At 43.4% G+C, this 19,630-nt stretch overlaps 1 long non-coding RNA gene across 1 annotated transcript in view; it reads right to left on the bottom strand.

The window, feature by feature from the left end:
- Positions 1–677: 677 nt before the first annotated feature.
- The window catches only part of LOC310832269, a 40,489-nt gene continuing 21,536 nt past the window's right edge, over positions 678–19,630 (bottom strand). Inside the window, exon 3 of the long non-coding RNA XR_014558226.1 lies at positions 678–966. This is a non-coding gene — a long non-coding RNA (uncharacterized lncRNA). The remainder of the gene's footprint in view (positions 967–19,630) is intronic.

Below are 19,630 nucleotides of genomic sequence, written 5' to 3'. Positions count from 1 at the left end.
GCTTTCTAAAGACACTGTGTCCATCAGCTGTGGCCCCCCTCTGGTGCTTCATCTTCCTTCTCTCCCTATTTCCCAGCTTTACCCCTCATCTGCCTCTGAGCTATGGCCTCCCTCAAACCCTTGTTGTAATTCTGAACTGTCTTCTTCATCTCTGGAAGGGTCAGGCTGGGGAGGCGGTTTCCATCGTTCCTCCTCTGCCCACTCCCTGACACCAGGGTTCCCCAAAAGTGGTCCCAGTTGAAGCAGCCCCACTTCTAGCTGGGTTCGCCATACAAAGCATGCAATTCAGAAATCATGCCACCTCCATTGAAGTGTATAACATAGTTACCTTATACTGAGTGAGAAGATCGGATAGCTCTGTATTGTGCATGCAGCTCTTCAGGTAGACAACAATACCTTTTTTTTCTGAGCCAGTTCAAAGACTCCAACAGTCTCAGAAGCCTTTTGTCACCCCCTAGGAACTAATGGAGCCATTGATTCCAGTGGAGGAAGTAAAATTAAGCTGCAGGAGCTATACTGGGAACAGTGTAGCAGATGTCTTGATACACATACAGCTGGCCATAACAACAAAAGAGCCTTGTAGCCTTTTAAACATGAATATATTTATTATAGTATGAACTTATTTGGACTACAGTCCACTTGATCAGATGTATAAAGTGTTATCCTTAGGTGCAGGTACATTTGTGCTAGTTCAATTTAAAAGTGGCAGCACTGAAGCTCTTGATGTTTCATGTTTCAGTCTCCCTCTGAAGTTTCTTTGTTCAAGGATGGTCACTCTCTGGTCAGTCACAATGCCCTGGGAGGCTGAAACATTTTCCCTACTAGCTTTCCTAGGTTGCCATTTCACATGTCAGATTTGTGTCGAGTCATTGTTTTGTATAGAGATGTGTATGCAGAAGGGCATCGCTGGCAGATGATGGTGTACATCACACTGGAAAATGATGTTGTGGGTGACATTATCAGGTCCTGTAATCAGGGATGTAGGGACGCAGGTGGCGCTGTGGGTTAAAGCCTCAGCGCCTAGGACTTGCCAATCAAAAGGTCGGCGGTTCGAATCCCTGCGGCGGGGTGCGCTCCCGCTGCTTGGTCCCAGCGCCTGCCAACCTAGCAGTTCGAAAGCACCTCCGGGTGCAAGTAGATAAATAGGGACCGCTTACCAGCAGGAAGGTAAACGGTGTTTCCGTGTGCGACTCTGGCTCGCCAGAGCAGCGATGTCACGCTGGCCACGTGACCCGGAAGTGTCTCTGGACAGCACTGGCCCCTGGCCTCTTGAGTGAGATGGGCGCACAAGCCCAGAGTCTGTCAAGACTGGCCCGTACGGGCAGGGGTACCTTTACCTTTACCTTTACCTTTTAATCAGGGATGTAAGAAAGCATCACATTACATTCAACCCTGTATTTGTCACAGGCAGCCCTGTTTCCATTCCAATGCAGTTCGCTTTTCGCCAAAACCAATTTTAGTCACTTCACTGTGGAGAAATGTCATAACTTACATAATTTATGCAAATAATTGTGTAAATTGTTGTTCTTTTATTCCACCCCATTCATTTCAATGCAAAGGAAACAAAGTGCAAATGGGGGGAATGTAGTCAATTGCATACTTTTTGTGGACTGAAAACAACAACAACAAGGAATATCTATCATAGTCTCTGGATTGCATTCCATTCCAAACATCAGCAAATTCCGCTCTTGTTTTCATTTTTATCAGAATTCTTCAATATCCCTACCTGTAATAGTGCTGCCAAAGTTAATGTGGGTGCAGAGTTGGCATCTGTGTACCGTATTATTCACTCTATAAGACGCACCAGACCATAAGACGCACCTAGTTTTTGGAGGAGGAAAACAAGAAAAAAATAATATTCTGAATCTCAGAAGCCAGAACAGCAAGAGGGATCGCTGCGCAGCGATCCCTCTTGCTGTTCTGGCTTCTGGGATAGCTGTGCAGCCTGTATTCGTTCCATAAGATGCACACACATTTCCCCTTACTTTTTGGGAGGGAAAAAGTGAGTCTTATAGAGTAAAAAATACGGTACTTATCTCTCCTGTATTTGTTGTCACAGCTCTCAGTTAAAACTACTCAAATATATCACCAGTGGTCTTGCTGGATAATGGCTATACAATATTCCACAAAAGCTGCTTCAAGCCAACCCTTGTGCGAGACAAGATGACTGTGTTGTTTGGCATATAGTAAGATGGTAACGTGGATGGATCTGAGCTTCGGGCAATGGCCATCCACCCTGTGTAAACATGGAGCAAGGGAGTTTAAGAAAAGGTGGAATAAATACCGGGCTAAGACACAACCCTTGTTTACCCCTTTGTTGGCAATGATTTTGGGGGGTTAGCCTGCCTAATGGGGAGCATTTCACCTGGCAGCACATGGAAGTGTGTTGTTTTCTGATGAGAAAGAGTAACTTTCCATCAATGTTCAATTTGGACAGTTTCTTCCAGAGCAGCTCCCTCAAAGCTCCTTTTAGGTACTAAGGTATCTCCTGCTATGTTTTGTTAACTGTGTTGTGTTCTGATACATGTATTAGATGCACTTTTTCTATGACAAAAAAGGAGATTGATTGATAATGGCATTTACTTCCCACAGGCCTTGAGTGGAAGGCCTGTGCTAACTTACAAACAGTTCCCAACCCAAGCAGTCACTCACCAGCAACAACAGGCCACACAACAGAGATACAGACACAGGGACACAGGGTGGATGGGATGAAACTGTTTACACTCCATGCACTGGGTCAGATCAGGGAGAAGTATTTTCCAGTCTGGCTCAGATATATCGTATTCATTAAGCAGGATAGAGATTTTATAAAAAGCAATATATATTAAATAATAGTTGTCAAGATGAAAATAAAGCTTCATGACTCCAAAACATTGCTAATTGTAGGTCAGGTTGCCAGCTCTCCTTGAAGCAATTTCAAGTTTGCTTTTCAGATACGTGCATAGTTAATTTATGAAAAATGTAGCTAGAATAATACAACTAACTTTGAGGTGTCTTGAAAAATGAAGACTCTATTATGTTTATGCTGGGGGCACACGAGATGTGCTGGCTTCCAGAATCTTGGACTCTTTTCTATTTATCTGCAAAACTTTAGAATCTCATTTCTCCCCATCCCCCAAAAGCACCATACCTACAACCTGAGCCTTTTAACAGTGTGCTGGTTACCGCAACAAGCTTTGCGTAGCTTTTAGAACAAAGATGACAACTCACTGCCCTCCAGATCTTTCTGGACTCTAGCCAGCCTCACCAAACATGGCCACTTGTCAGGGCATATGGGAGTTGGAGTCAACCCTCATCTGAAGGGTCACTGGTTCTTGATTTCTGTTCTAGAGTTTCCATATCCTCCTCATCTTCATGTGAATATCCCCAGAAGCAAATATTCAGAGTTAGCAGACTTATCAGTTTTGCTCCACTAGCTGTGCAGACATGAAACCTAGACTTGAAGGGGAGTCCTGATCTTGGTAGAACATCAGGGATTGGGTACCTGTGACCCTCCAGATGTTGTACACTATAACTCCCATCCTCCCTGCTGGCTGTGGCTGATGGGAGTTGGAGTACAACAGTATCTGGAAAATGAGAGACTCCTCAAACCTGCTGCAAGTTATGGGTGCTGTACTCTGCACACACCCAGCCAAGGAAGGCAAACAGCCCATAGTTAATTCTTTATTGACAAAAACACACACTTACTGAAGCTCTTAAGGTGCACCAGATACACACACACTTCTAGAGTCTACGTAGCTGGCATTAACTTTCCCAAGTGCCCACTGGAGCAGCTGAAAAAACAGTGGGGCTACACACACACACACACACACACACACACACGGCTTATGTACCCCCATCTGACAGTCTGCACATGCTGCTTGAGACTTCCCCTGCATGGAACTTGCTGCTGTGCTTCCCTCTATAAGTCCCTCCTGGTTCTAGGAGACAGTGGGGCAGTAGATTCAACCAGCCTGCCCTTCACTTGAACATAAATCACTGCCCCCCTCTCTGGGTCAGCGCCTGGGCCCCCTGCCTTCTTCATACCCTTGTCAGAGCCCTGCCAGTCCCCGACATACTGTTTACAATAGGGGGATTCATCCATTTGCTGTTTAGTTGAACATACTGTTTTTTTACTAAATAAAATGACAGTCTTAGCACAGTTTTATCTTATTTTATTGCTTGGGTTCATCCTGTTTCATTTTAATCTTCAGAGGCAATAGTTTGTCATAAGTGAACAAGTTTTGGCAGTTGTCGAAACACGTCTCTCCCCATGCCCCACAAAATATGGAAAGTGAGGGCCAGTTCCCTGTTCCACAACATGGGATTTTATTAAACCCCAGGTTGACATTTACTGAAAAGTGAAAGCATATTTTTGATTATACACTAGTACACTCATAAGCAGCTTAATTTTGCTCTGCTTTAGCTAGGAACTATGTAAATTCCTTACAATTCATATTAAAATTTAACTTGATGGGCAGCTCAGCCTTTTGGCCTGAAACCTTCCTTATTTCTTCCTTTCATTACTTCATACATTTGCTTCCTTTCACTGTGCCAATAATAAAGACTAAGAAATGGGCCAGAAGAGCTTCCCCCCTCATTTCTTTCTGGTCTTTCCACACATCCCAGCAAATTGTCTGGGCAATCAAAAGAAGAGAAAGAGAGGGAGACAGAGTGAATGATTCACAGAAGGAAGGAACCTTTCCATTTCTGACTGAGTCAGAAGCTAAACATTAGGGGGACACATCAGATGAATGCTGAATTAAGAACCAAAGTGGGTCTGCTTCCTATAGATTTGGATCTTTCCAAAGTGCCTTAGAATGGGGACCACTGAGGCAGTTTAGGGTGACACAAAGATTCAGGTGTTGTTGTTTTTAAATTGTGCAGATAGCATGTTGGCAAAAACTTGAACATTTCTCCACAATCTTGTCGTATAAAGGTACAGAGAGAAGGTGAGGATGGAGAACTCTTTCATGATTAGTTTCATACATGGCCAACCTACCCATGAGGTGGGGTGAAGCAGCCACTTCAGGTGGTAGAAACCCCCCCAGGTGGCACTCCCTTCAGGTGCCACGGCTGTCCTGCTGCTTCCACCTCCAACAGAGAGGCAGCATCTATTTCTGGTGAGATCTTGCAAGATCTTGCTGAAATCTCATGAGATCTCACCAAAAATTCATGAGGAGGCTCACTTGGACTCCACATATACCATCACAAGTCACACCATAATTTGTAGTGCTTTTGGCAGCCATGACGATGTACAAGAGTATGATATAAAAACAAGGTATAAATATTCCAATAACTCCATCAACCAAATACATGCTTTTACTATTCTGCTCAAATACGTTCTAATCATATTTTCTCTATTTATCTTAAACTTCTCTGAATTCACACTACCTGCTCTGTCCCCTCCAAATTTCAACTAATTAAAGAACATTAAAGTCCTCACATCAAAGAGTGTGGATTTCAATTGAATTTGTCTAATTCTCAGCTCATAGCTGGGCTATGAAGAATGCATCTCCTCTCCCTTTTGTGTGCATTTGTAGTTTAGTATTTTGGTGATACCTCTAATTTAGTTTTGGTGCTGAAGGATACAGCATAAATAGACTCAATTTTCTCTGGTGCTGCCAAGTTCATGGCATGCCCTCCCCTCATTATTACATATATTTTGACATCATTCCAAGACATACATTTTTTTTCAGAGGTCTTTGCAAGTGGAGGACGAGATCTGAGTATTCGTTCAGTTGCAGTGCTGCTGCTGTTTCTGACTCCTTTTGATTCGGTTTAGTGTATGGTTGAGTCAGGTTTATGCATTACATGGTTTAATTGTTGCATTGGGTTGTATGAAATATGTTGCACTGTGGGACTGCATGGTAAAGGGTGGACAACAAATGCATATAAATGCATAAATAAAATACTGCCATGGGGGTGGCAGAGTGGCAGCCTCACGTGTTTGCTGCAGCCTCATAAAGGATGGATTGCAGGATGGAAGAGTGTGATAGGAGAAGCCGTAAACATAGAGAGGAAGACAAGGAGGAAGGATGGTTGGCAAGTACCAAGTGTGCAGAGTAAGGAGCAAAGAGTGGGCGAACCTCTGACCTAGAGAGACCAGGGGAACAGAATACGAAATCAGAGGGAGAAGAAAAAGAGAGGAGGGAAGCTTGCACTTATAAAGACAAAAGAGGGATGAACAGCGAGGCAGCTGTGATGATGATGATGATATATTATTTATACTCCGCCCATTTGGCCAGGCCTCCCCGGCCACTCTGGGTGGCTTCCAACAGAATATTAAAACCACAATAAAACATCAAATGTTAAAAACTTCCCTAAACAGGGCTGCCTTCAGATGTCTTCCAAAAGTCAGATAGTTGTTTATTTTCTTGACATCTGATGGGAGGGCATTCCACAGGGAAGGTGCCACTACCGAGAAGGCCCTCTGCCTGGCTCCCTGTAACCTCACTTCTCGTAGTGAGGGAACCACCAGAAGGTCTTTGGAGCTGGACCTCAGTGTCCGGGCAGAATGATGGGGAGGGAGATGCTCCTTCAGCTATACTTCTGAGAGGAACAGCTATACTTCTGAATACCAGCTGATCTTCTGCTTGGATCCTGCTTTTGGGTTTCCCACAGTCATCTGGTTGGCCATTGTGAGAACAGGATGCTGGGCTAGATGGGCCATTGGCCTGATCCAGCAGGCTCTTCTTATGTTCTTACATTGCTGTCTCAGAGGTGAAACAAGAGATAGCAAAGGGAATTTTGCAAGCATTGTGTATCACAAAAGGGACACTGTGGTGAGAAAAGTCCTTTCCTTCATGGGAAGTTGAGGATCCACCAGGTGAAACCTGGAGTAAGGAACCATTCTGGAATTCTGGCGGCTCCCTTGGGGGTGTTAACAAGAACAGGAAGCCTGACAGATGCATTGAACTAAATATTTAATTTAAATAAATAAGTTGTTCTTCTATGGCATCTGACTTTTTTCGATGCCCCAAACATGATGTGAGAGAATCAGATTCCCCACAGATGACTAACAATGGGGGAATCAGTCTATCTCTGGTCTGTATTCCTTTCCCAGAACCTCATTCAACATCTGTTTGCTTTATCTCATTTCCATACTAAACTGCATTTAAACATTAAAAGTTTGCATTTAAATACATATTTTGAAGCATGTTTGCTTTCCAATATGCATCTCTAAATGGATTTTCTTCCAAACATGCATTTTAAAATGTCTTTTGATACTTTTTTTTTAAAAAAAGCTGAAGACTCAGAACATTGACAAAGTACAGAATCTGGTGTGCAATTACCGTTAGTATGGGAGGTGCATATAAGATCCATTCAGATCAGATTCCATAAAAAACTGACTTCCCAGGTATCCGTACAGATACCTATTCCTAATAGCTTCGTAATAGCTTCCTGACTTCCTGAGGATCGTTAACAGGTAGCCAATCATTTTATCCTTGCAAACTCTCAGATCATCCATTTCTTTAAGTATGTTATATATAGATTTAACTTTTAAAAAGCATTTTTCCAATTATTCCATGCTCCACGTTGATGCCTGGAACCTGGAGGCTACAAATTACTTTACCAAGAAGGAAACCACTGCTTTGGCTAATCAGTATCTGATTCTGCACCCTAACATGGCGCTTGCCTCAATTTCCCAATGCAGAGAACAATTAATTTTTAATAGACAACTGCAAAATTGAATGTGTTTTCTTAAACTGATAACAACAACAGCAGACTTTGGGATTATTATTATTATTTTCTTTCTTTCTTTCTTTCTTTCTTTCTTTCTTTCTTTCTTTCTTTAAAAAAGGAAGACATTTTAAACTAATCCTGTTAGGCATTGAGGGAAGTAGAATATTTTTCCCCCTTTCCACTAATGCTAAGTCTGAAGCAGATTAAATGCATCTGCTAGAATACATCCTCTTTATGAAGAATTTATAATGCAGGTTGTTATGGCGGGCAGGGGAGCAGAGTGCTTATTATCAGATTATCCACATTTAATGAGGCTGACCTAATCCCATCAGCCGTTGCCTGTGGCAGGTGAGAGTCACCCGGTGCTGAGAGGTTAATTCAGAGAGATGGTTTGCTTTGTTTTCTTCTGCAGAGGTGCTAATGGTTATGTGCAGGGTGGCTTTGGAGGAGAGGCGGGACAAACGTCCTGTCAGTTGTTCACTCAATAATTCCATGTTGCACAAGAAGGCGCCACATTCGGGGAGATGAAACATCCAGGCTGAAAGTCAGGTAAGGACCAGCCGTGCATAGAATATGGGTGCTGAACTTTAGACCCTTGGGCCAAATGCAGCCCTCCAAACCTCTCTGTCTTACCTTTGGGGTGTTCCCCAGGCTACACACTGTCCCGAATCAGACCCCTTGTCAGCTGTCATTGACACCCTCCTTGAGCACTTTTTGCCTGGCTGAATTTTTCCTTGAACTATTGCATGGGTAGACAAACTAAGGCCCGGGGGCTGGATCCAGCCCAATCACCTTCTAAATCCAACCCACGGACGGTCCAGGAATCAGCGTGTTTTTACATGAGTAGAATGTGTGCTTTTATTTAAAATGCATCTCTGGGTTATTTGTGGGGCATAGGAATTTGTTCATTCCCCCCCAAAAAATATAGTGTGGCCCCCCACAAGGTCTGAGTGACAGTGGACCGGCCCCCTGCTGAAAAAGTTTGCTAACCCTGATGCCTCTTGCTTGCCTAGGTGGCAAGTAGCGAGGGGTGTGTGTGAATGCATGTAGACAGTGGGCAAAATCCACATTGTTTTGTCCACTTTTGCCTCTAGCCTTGACCGCCACTGGCATGTGGCCTGGCATGCTCTGTAGAGATTTGGAACTGTCCAAAGTTCCTTGGAGCAGAGATCACTGAAGCAGTTGGGGGGGGGGGATTCAGAGATCAAAAACAGAAAAACTCTGTGCAGACAGCATGCCTGCAAAAACTGAATCATTTCTCCCCAAGCTTGTTGTATAAGGATGGAGAGAACAGGTGAGGAAGGAGAGCTCTTTGGTGACTGATAGGTCCAGCTTTGTACCAGAGGGAATAATATTACTGGGACTCTCCAAGCACAGTGTTTTCCCTCCATATCTTCCTATTATTATTGCTATTTATAAAATTTGCATACCACTCTACATCCGTAGATCTTAGGGCAGTTCACAACATCAAATTACAATATAAAAAACAAAAAAAATATAATAAAAACAGAAGCAGAAACAATTCAATAATCCCCCCTTCCTGACTGAAGAGGAATGCTTTAACCTAGCACCTAGAGATAATGAAGGTGTGAGCTGAACCTCCCCAGGGAGAGCATTCCACAAATGGAGAAACACTGCAGAAAAATCCAAACACTCATGTTTCTGAAATGTTACAGGTTAGTTTCTTACAATGCAGGCCTTTTTCATAATAAAATTGTTGCCCACAGAATCACAGGAAGGAAAAGGAACAGAATTAGCTTCCCAGAAGTAGACACGGCTAGCTAGCAACCTGAACAGGAGCACTCCATATTAAAACATTTTGCTGCAGTGTATTCTTAAAGAAATGGGAGTGCCTGATCACCCATCTGTCTCCTGAGAAATCTCTATGTGGGACAAGAAGCTACAGTTAGAACTGGATAAGAGGAAAGCGCAAAATATGGTCTGAAGCTCAACATGAAAAAAAACTAAGATCATGGCCACTGGTCCCATCACCTCCTGGCAAATAGAAGGGGAAGAAATGGAGGCAGTGAGAGATTTTACTTTCTTGGGCTCCATGATCATTTCAGATGGTGACAGCCGTCATGAAATTAAAAGATGCCTGCTTCTTGGGAGAAAAGCAATGACAAACCTAGGCAGCATCTTAAAAAGCAGAGACACCATCTTGCCGACAAAGGTCCATATAGTTAAAGCTATGGTTTTCCCAGTAGTTATGTACGGAAATGAGAGCTGGACCATAAAGAAGTCTGATCGCTGAAGAATTGACAAATTTGAATTATGGTGCTGGAGGAGACTCTTGAGAGTCCCGTGGACTGCAAGAAGATCAAACCTATCCATTCTGAATTAAATCAGGCCTGAGTGCTCATTAGAAGGACAGATCCAATAGACTCCAATACTTTGGCCACCTCATGAGAAGAGAAGACTCCCTGGAAAAGACCCTGGTGTTGAGAAAGACTGAGGGCACAAGGAGAAGCGGACGACAGAGGACAAGATGGTTGGACAGTGTTCTCGAAGCTACTAACATGAGTTTGACCAAACTGTGTGAGGCAGTAGAAGGCTGCCTGGCGTGCTCTGGTCCATGGGGTCACAAAGAGTCGGACATGACTAAACAGCAACAATGATAAAAAATGAAGCACGGGTCATTCTTGAAGGATGTTGTTAATAATGGCGAGTCCCAGATCTTAAAAAGTGGAGGATTATTACTTTAGACTAGCCTTCTCCAAACTGATATCGTCCTGATTTATGGGTTCTGTGCTTCCATCACCCTGACCATTGGCCACGCTGCCTAGGACTGATGGGAGTCGAACAATATTTGGAGAATAACTGGTTGATGTTAAATATAATTATAGCGTGTTTGGTGGTAGTGCAAAAGAGGCTAGTAAAGTTTGCAAAGGAAGTCCAGTGGGCCACTCCAATATACTATAGGCAAGAATATTTCTGGTGATACAAAGTCATGCTTGTAATGTAACTCCTTTTACTAGCAAGATATACTAAGTACACTTCTTGTGGCACACCCACAAAACCCTCCGCTAAGTGAATGTGTTTATCATTTCCAGCATTATTCCACTTTCTTTCATTGCTGCCTACAGATGAGCCTGATCTTTACTGAGGATAATGACAAAAAATTGCGGTGTAATACTGTAATGGGGTTTATATATAGAAGTTGTGTTCTATTCACACCCACTGGATGGATGTATAAAAACATATGCACACAAACATATCCAACGATGGTGTTTTCACCCCCCACTGGCGCATTATTGTAAGTGCCTGAGTTGGTGACAGAGAAGTGTCATTTGAGGAATCTGGAAACACTCCTAAAATCCAGAACATCATTGCATCTTATTATAGGTAATGAGGCCCATTTAGCTGCAACAGCATTTATATACAAGTTTTTCGTTCGCAAAGAATCTCGATGCGCTTTTAAAATTCCATCCGATATGCATCCACTGCTCTGCAACATACCAGATTTGGGTGAAGAGGCCTTTGAGAGTCACTGTGTTATGCAGCACTACAGTGTTGGGCACGAGTTCAAATCCCAAGCCACCCATTAAATTACTAGGCAGTTGTGGGTTACCTTACTTGCTAAGTTTCAACCTCAGTTCTCCATCTGTGAAATGGGCACAATAACAGGTAGATTCACTGACTTTGGAGAATGCCAAACAGATTATAATTTTAATCATATTGAGCTGCTGGTTAAATGCTAAACACCAGCAGCAACAATCATGTGAAATTTTATCATTCATTAGTGTTATCTCTACAGAAATTATTGCAAAGAAAATATGAAAAGAAAATACGTGGTTCACACCACACCATTTTGGCATTGTGACCCATCAGGAAATGCAGTGTAAAATGTGAAGATGCAAAATTAGAAACACGACAGCAGCAACAAGAGCAGAAATAACAATGTCAAATTAGCAGTTTATACATGAAAAAGAAAAAGTGCTTCACAGCAATGTCTTGCTTCAAGGGTGAATCTCTCAATATGCACAGCAATCTCTATGAAAAGGGGTTCACTAATCTGTAGGTTGAAGGAATTTTTTATTTTATTTATATAAGTGGGATGGAAATAGAAGGCTCAGTTAGGATATGTAAAATGCTGGGAGATAGTTAATAGGAGGTAGACAAATCTGTCAATTTCAATTTATCATTTTCCCAATCTTAAATTCACTTCCTCACATTTCCCCAAACTTTTCTGTGTGTTTTTTTAAAGTTTGCATTAAAATTAATCTGCATTTTCATTCTTCTAATATGCACGTTTTGTACAGACTTTCACCTTATAACCCTTTTTTTGCAAACCATTTCCCCTAATTTAATGCATTTTTTATTTTAATCCCTCCCCCACTTATGTTTCCACTTACACACACTTTCCCCTAGTACATGCATTTATGAATGACTTATTTGGTTGAGGAATTGAACTGCAAAATTCAGAGAAGAGTGCATTTGGAGAAACGGCTATGTTTCAGACTGCATATCGTTTCAGAAAATGCTGATTACACAGTTCAACCTTTAAATGAGGACTGAATTAAATTTCTCCCCCCCTTCCTTAAGTGTTAAAGTGCTCGAAAAAGAGATGTCGGAGTTAATACTGCATGGCTTCCTTGGTTTAGTAGCCTTGTGGGTAAACTGCAACCTGGTAAATAGGGTGGGGCCATAGCTCAGTAGGAGAGTTTTTCATGCAGAATGTCCCAGGTTCATCCCCTTGCCTCTCAAGATGAAAAACAAAGCTAGCAAGGAAAATATAGAATCATAGAGTTGTAGAATTGGAAGGGACCCCAACAGTCATTTCGTCCAGTCCCCTGCAATGCAGGAATCTCAACTAAATCATACATGACATGTGCCCATCCAGTCTCTGCTTAGAGGTAAAGGTAAAGGGACGCCTGACCATTAGGTTCAGTCATGGCCGACTCTGGGGTTGCGGCTCTCATCTCGATTTATTGGCCGAGGGAGCCGGCGTACAGCTTCTGGGTCATGTGGCCAGCATGACTAAGCCACTTCTGGCACAACCAGAGCAGCGCACGGAAACGCCGTTTACCTTCCCACTGGAGCAGTACCTATTTATCTACTTGCACTATGACATGCTTTCGAACTGCTAGGTTGGCAGGAGCAGGGACCGAGCAACGGGAGCTCACCCTTTCGCGGGGATTCGAACCGCCAGCCTTCTGATCGGCAAGTCCTAGGCTCTGTGGTTTAACCCACAGCACCACCCGCATCCCTCCATCTTCTACGCAGAGGCGGAGCTAGCTGCTCCGGCACCTGGAGCAGCGCACATGCTTTTCACCTGGGGACGGGGCCAGCCTCCCAAGGTGGCAGTGTCCCAGGGGGGCACCGCCTGGAGTAAGGGGCCAAGGGGGTGAGCTGTGGGAACGTTTATATAATTTAGCAGAGTTTAAATGATCCCCTGTTTGAGTTTAGGCAGCGACAAGCGGGTTGCTAACTTGTTTGAGTCCTATCAATAATACCTTCCTGGTTGATAATCCCTTTCTGTCCCTCTTAAAGAAAGCACACATGAATCTGAATCATACAGTGGTACCTCGGGTTACAGACCCTTCAGGTTACAGACGCTTCAGGTTACAGACTCTGCTAACCCAGAAATAGTACCGCGGGTTAAGAACTTTGCTTCAGGATGAGAACAGAAATCTCGTGGTGGCGGCATGGCGGCAGCAGGAGGCCCCATTAGCTAAAGTGGTACCTCAGGTTAAGAACAGTTTCAGGTTAATAACAGACCCCCAGAACGAATTAAGTTCTTAACCCGACATACCACTGTATTAACATAAACTACTTTACTGTCAGATTCATTCAGGTTTACTATTACTTCCCTTCATTGGGACACTATACTTTCATTGATGCAGATTTAAGTTTTGGACCCTGGATAGCTGCTGCCAGTCAGAGTAGACAATACTGGGCTAGGTGGGCCTGGCATACAAAGGACAAACAGGTTAAATCTGTAATGATCCACTGGGCTAAGAATTTGGGGCATAATATCTAACTTTCAGACTGGGAAAGGTTATGGAAAACTGATTTGAAATTCTCAGCATGTTTCACGCTGAAAGAAAATTATATGAAAATGATGTACCGGTAGTATCTGACTCCTGGTAAGTTAGCAAAAATGTATAAGAAAAAGTACAAATATATGCTGGAAATGTAAAGAAAAAGAAGGTACCTTTTCTCATATGTGGTGGATGTGTAAGGTAATAAAAGCATTCTGGGAAATGATATATAATGAGTTGAAAATATGTTTAAAATAACTTTTATTTATAAAAACCCCCAGAAACTTTTCTATTAGGAATTGTAGGTGCCGATATTCCAAAGGAACAGAAATGATTTTTTATGTATGCAACAGCAGCCATGCGGATGATACTAGCCCAGAGATGGGAAGAGGACAAAGTCCCTACCAGAAGAATGGCAAACTAAGATGTTGGACTATGCCGAAGTGGCAAAACTGACCTGAAAACTCAGGGACCAAGAAAACCTAAACTTATTAAGGAATGGGATAAATTTATAATTTATCAGGGAGACCACTGTAAGCAGATGAAAACGTTAGCAGGATTACAATAACACTTGTAATGTAGCAAATATTCTGAACAAAATGGAGTGATGTAAATTATGAATTGCCGAATTATAAGAAGTGACAATGGGACCCTTGGAGGGGAAGGTGGGAAGTCTAGAGATTCAGAGCAATCTCTAAATATGGATATGTGTTTTGTTTTGTTATAATTTTATACTTGTAAAATCAAATAAAAACTATTTCCAAATAAATAAATAAATACTGGGCTAGGTGGGCCAATAGTTTGAGTTTAGGGCAAGTACCAAGATTTGAGTTAGGTTGAGTGTCCCCATTCTGACTGCATTTCCTTCCACTTCAGCACTCTGTTCTAGTGGCTCTGGCTTTGTTCTGTTACAAAGGCCCTTTGTTCTCTAGCTGGAGTGGTTTTTATGTTACTCAGCTTTTGATTAACTGTTGTTTTATGCTCTTGGCTTGTGCCTTTTTAATTTCTATATTTAAAATGCTGCAGGAGTAAAGGACAGAGGAAACTGAGAGGATGGAGAGCCACAATGTGTGGTGCCGGTGCTCTTATTTTTGACGAGCGTTTCTCAAACTCAGATTTGGAATACGCAAAAATGTACCCAGGAAGAGAAAGCGGGGAACATCTGGCGTTGCTCATCCTGCATTTATAAAACCTTCCATTCCCTTCAAAAAATGGAAAGTTTTGGTGCACCCAACCTTACAAAGGGCCTCCTCTATTTGGGGGACTCTTCTGTTCGATGGGCTGTCCAGTCCAAGTGTGGTAAATAAATGACAAAGCACTCTAAACATGGGGAGCAGGAGGGCCTTGGAATTGCCCATCAAGAGGGATACAGGTGGTGCTGTGGTCTAAACCATGGAATCTCTTGGGCTTGCCAATCAGAAGGTCAGCGGTTCTAATCCCCGCAACGGGGTGAGCTCCCATTGCTCTGTCCCAGCTTCTGCCAACCCAACAGTTCGAAAGCACACCAGTAGAAGTAGATAAATAGGTACCGCTGCAGCAGGAAGGTAAACAGTGTTTCCGTGCACTCTGGCTTCCATCACGGTGTTCTGTTGTGCCAGAAGCTCTTTAATCATGCTGGACACGTGATCCAGAAAACTGTCTGTGGACAAACACTGGCTCCCTCGGCCTGAAAGCGAGATAAGCTCCACACCCCATAGTCGCCTTTGACTGGACTTAACCGTCCAGGGCTCCTTTACCTTTACATTTTGCCCATCGAGAGATAACACTTGTACAGCAGACTGACCAGGCACACAGGTCACCTGGTCTCAGTCTTTCACATGGTGGTGAGATGTACTCTGCTGCTTGCTATATTGTTATAATTATTTCTCAGTTTCCTTCTAAGCATAAAAATCTGCAAATGCAAATCCATGCCCTCTCCCACCCCCCCACTGTGTAAATGGTGGTTTTTCTCTTTTGTGGCCGTGCAGGCATCTACCCTATTAGAAGCGGTGGGAAGGATGCTTGAGGTTTTCTTCTGCGTCACTAGCATTTTTGCACAGCAATCCCACCAGAGCTGAGCACTGCCATGGTGAAAGAGGAAGGAAATGTTGCCAGAGAACTCAGTCACTTCTAGACACAGATCTTTGGGAATTGGAGGCTTGCCTAGTAGGATAAATGGGGCACTGCCCTACTAACTTCAGTCTGCCCCCAGACAGCCCTCACTTCCCTGCTTTCTAACTCACATTTGATCCAGGAGATGTCCTTAGCTGTCAGCTTTCTCCCTCTTTATCTTAGTTTTGCCCTTGTAGGACTCCACAGCATGAGCATGGCTGGGAGTGGGGCATAGCCAGGAGGATCAGCTGCCCCCTCCATAAATCAAGTAAATAAATAGAAATACTCAACTGACTAATTGCATGCAGATAACTCAGTTCTGCCCCCCCAGCATAATGCCTGCCCCCCCCCAATCCTGGCTAAGTCCATGCTCCACAGGCAGGAGAAAGAGGGAGAAAATGAAAATGAGTAGCTGCCTGTCATTGGCTCTGCTTGCTGCTGGCCTCTTTGCTTTTCACCCTACCAGGCCAGGGAAGAGGAGTGTGGTTTGAGGTGGAAAGTAAGGGGAGAAAGGTCCTGCTGATGTCCTATGTCAAAGGGCTCCCAGACACCCGGAGCTCAGCAGTGCAATGGCAAGGGTAAGGTTCCATAGCCACCTCAGAATCCATAGTTACTACATTCCCCATGGTTCCTTGCAGTGGAGGCCCTGCTGTCAATGATGTCAGATAACTTTCAGAGAAAGGAGAAAGTGTTGCAGGGGTCTTGTGAGGAGGGTGGCGAGACCTCAATGCACCCCGACTCTGTTGTCCTTCCAGTGCCATCATCAGGAGTGCAATGGAGCCCATAAAAGGACTCAGAAACGAACCATTTGTGTTTCTGGTTATTTAACATCATAATTTTACCCCAGCTGATTCATTAACAAAGGAAAGGAAAGAGGGTGTCATGTGGCTCATCCATCAACACTGTTGTATGTTCATAATAAATATCCAGAGATTAAGCCCTGTGGAAGGTCATAAAAATGAAACTGCCTCCCCACCACACCACCCCCAGTTCAGCCAACCTGTGATTGATGCTGCTGTTATTCCTGGCTAGATGACAAGACATTGTAGCACCCTCTGGTGGAAGACAAAACATTTCAACCTTTTTTGCTGAAATGAACCTGGAGGTTGTTCATAGTCACTACAGGGTACTCTGTGGGATTTTTACTTATCTAATGTAGCTTCTTATACAGTCTTATGTAACACAGGTAAGCAGACCCACTAGATGGAAGTGGTAGATTTCTTCATATCTTCTATTGAACTCTCCCTTTTTTGTCAATAGTGTGTGACTTTACCCAACACACTTCTTTCTTACAGGACTACCCTGCAAAATCTTCTGGAGCTTCTAGGACTAGGTTATGCATTATGCTAAGTACACCAAAGAGTAGGTAGGATCTCAGCACAATTAGATCGTCTGCTAGAACAGAAGTCTATGATGGCAAAGAATGTGCCCCCCTCTTCCTAGAGCTAAGGTCCTTGTGGGCAGGTGGAGTTGGGAAGATTCCTACACCTTAGAACTAGACTTGTTAGCTACTCACCCAGAGGCTGTGACTATATCTTTGATTTCCCTGCTGCAGAAAGATAATTTTCAGGGACCACACCATGCAAAAGCAGGCAAGAGCTGGGGGAGCTTCAAACCTTTATCTGAGGAAGTACACATACGAACATGCCTCCCCCCAAGACTATTTTAAATCAATCTCAGGATCCCTCAGAAACTGTATAGGCACAGCCTATGGGAAACCATAGCTCATTTGAAGGACCATAGCTCAGTAGTAGAGCATCTCTTTTGTTTGTAAGTGGTCCTAGGTTCAATCTCCAGCCAGGCCTGGGAGAGACTCCTTGCCTGAAACCCCAGCGATCCACTGCCAGTCAATCATAGGCAGTAGTGCACTAGATAGGTCAGTGGCCTGACTCGGTATAAGGCAGCTTCCTATGTTCCTTCCTCAGAACCACTGCTCCTCATATCATGGAGATGTATTGACCATGTTTCTAACTACAGGAAGCCTTGTATGTTGATAACTGCTAAGTCTAGAGCACCTACCCTTCTGCAGATGATTTCAGAATGAAAGAGGAATAGATACCTGGGGATTCAGAGAGACAAGTGGGACCTCCATCAAAATGGGTACTTCTGAAAACCATTAGGGTTCCCTTGAACTTGCTTATACCTCCCTTTGGTGCATGGGCAGTGCCAATTTGACTATGTAAGCAGTGACAGTCAGTGCCAAACACAGAAGATAGAGAGAAGGGTGTGTCGATTTTGTGTGCATTCACTGCCAACTGGACCAGAGGCAGGAATTTCCTAATCACAGAATCATAGAATTGTAGAATTGGAAGGGACCACAAGGGTCATCTAATTCAATGCAGGAATCTTTTGCCCAAAGCTTGAACCCACGACCCTGAGATTAAGATCCCTGGACCTGGTAAATGTTCCTATTTATAATTTTTCTGGATGCTGTGCTAACATATTGCCAGTCTTTGTTCCCATTTTTCAGGACTCAGCTCCTTCTGCAGAGCTGCTGGATGTGAAATCTTTTAGTGGGTGGATGGATGGATCTTACCTCTAATGCACAAGCATAAATGCAAGTGCATGTGAGCCCTCCGGCACCATGCAGTGCACAGCTTGCCATTTCAGACACTGCAGCTGCTAAGGTATGTTTTGAATACTTGGAAACAGATTGTAAGACAATTATGGTTCCCCCACCCCCAAAGTGTATCTTTAACCAAAAGAACAAAACATCCTTTCGGCGTTTAAATCAGTGGATTTAAACATGAATGCAAATGAATTCAGCATATTGCAAGGAAGTAAAGAAAAAGCCTTCAATGGTATGCAGAAGTTGATAACTCAGGGATTGCCAAGTGATTCTTGATGTGAGAACAGTGGCACTGCATCCCTATTTTTGTCTGTGAGATGTTGGTGGATATGACTTCCCTACATAAGAACATAAGGAAATGCTGCTGAATTGGGCTAGTGGCTGATCTAGTCCAGCATCTTGTTCTCATTGGCTGACCAGATGATGATAGGAAGCCTGCAATCTGGACATGAGAGCCACAGCAGTCTCCCCACCTGTGATTCCCAGCAGCTGGCAATCAATGACATAGTGCCATGGAGGTGCCATGTGCATGCCATGGTATAGCAATATTGGAAGGAGACCACATGAGACATTGTTCAGAGATTATGATGATTAATCATAATATTTGTTCGTTCCTGTATATATACAGAAATCTCAAAATGACTGAACAAGATAAAATACATGCTGGTAAAATCAATTAAGAGCCAGAAAATTTGAGCCAGTAATTTATGTGCAACACAAAATTCCTAAAATGTTCCTGGTTCAACACAATACCCAGACCCACTAAAAGATGAGCACCAAAGTAGAGGCTAATTTAACTATCACAGGCCTGGGTAAAAAGAAAAAAGAATGACTTAGCCTGATACCCCAAAATAGACAATGATAGCAACAGGCATGTTTTCCTTGGAGAGCATTCCACAAATTGGTGTAGGCTGTGTGTGTTTCACTGAAAAGGCCCATCCTTATACGGCCACCCTCTGTCCCTCCCGCAAGTAAGGCACACCTTCTACAGAAGGGGCACACAGAGAAAGGGCCTCAGATGCTGAACACAGGGTCCAGGCTGGTTTAAATGGAGAGAGGTAGTCCTTGAATTATTGGAATGCATGAAGCTTTATAGGTCAAAATCAGACTTTGAACCAGAGCTGCAATCAGGTCACATTAAGTGGACTCCCTTAATGAGTCTAATTGTGTACTCCAGTGATGTAGCTCTGGAAATTCTTAAGGGTTGTGAAATGAATGGCTGCCATGTGAAAACCTAGACCTGAAGTACTGAAATGTATCTAGTCAAATCGCCAGTATCAGCTGGAGATTCCAAGCATTGGAGAGAGGAAGAAGCAGAAAT

The sequence above is a fragment of the Podarcis gaigeae genome, assembly GCF_964106915.1.
Source record: "Podarcis gaigeae genome assembly, chromosome: 15".
NCBI classification, from domain to species: Eukaryota; Metazoa; Chordata; class Lepidosauria; order Squamata; family Lacertidae; genus Podarcis; species Podarcis gaigeae.
The sequence above is the reverse complement of the archived record's forward strand: the minus strand, read 5'-3'. Positions and strand labels throughout refer to the sequence as shown.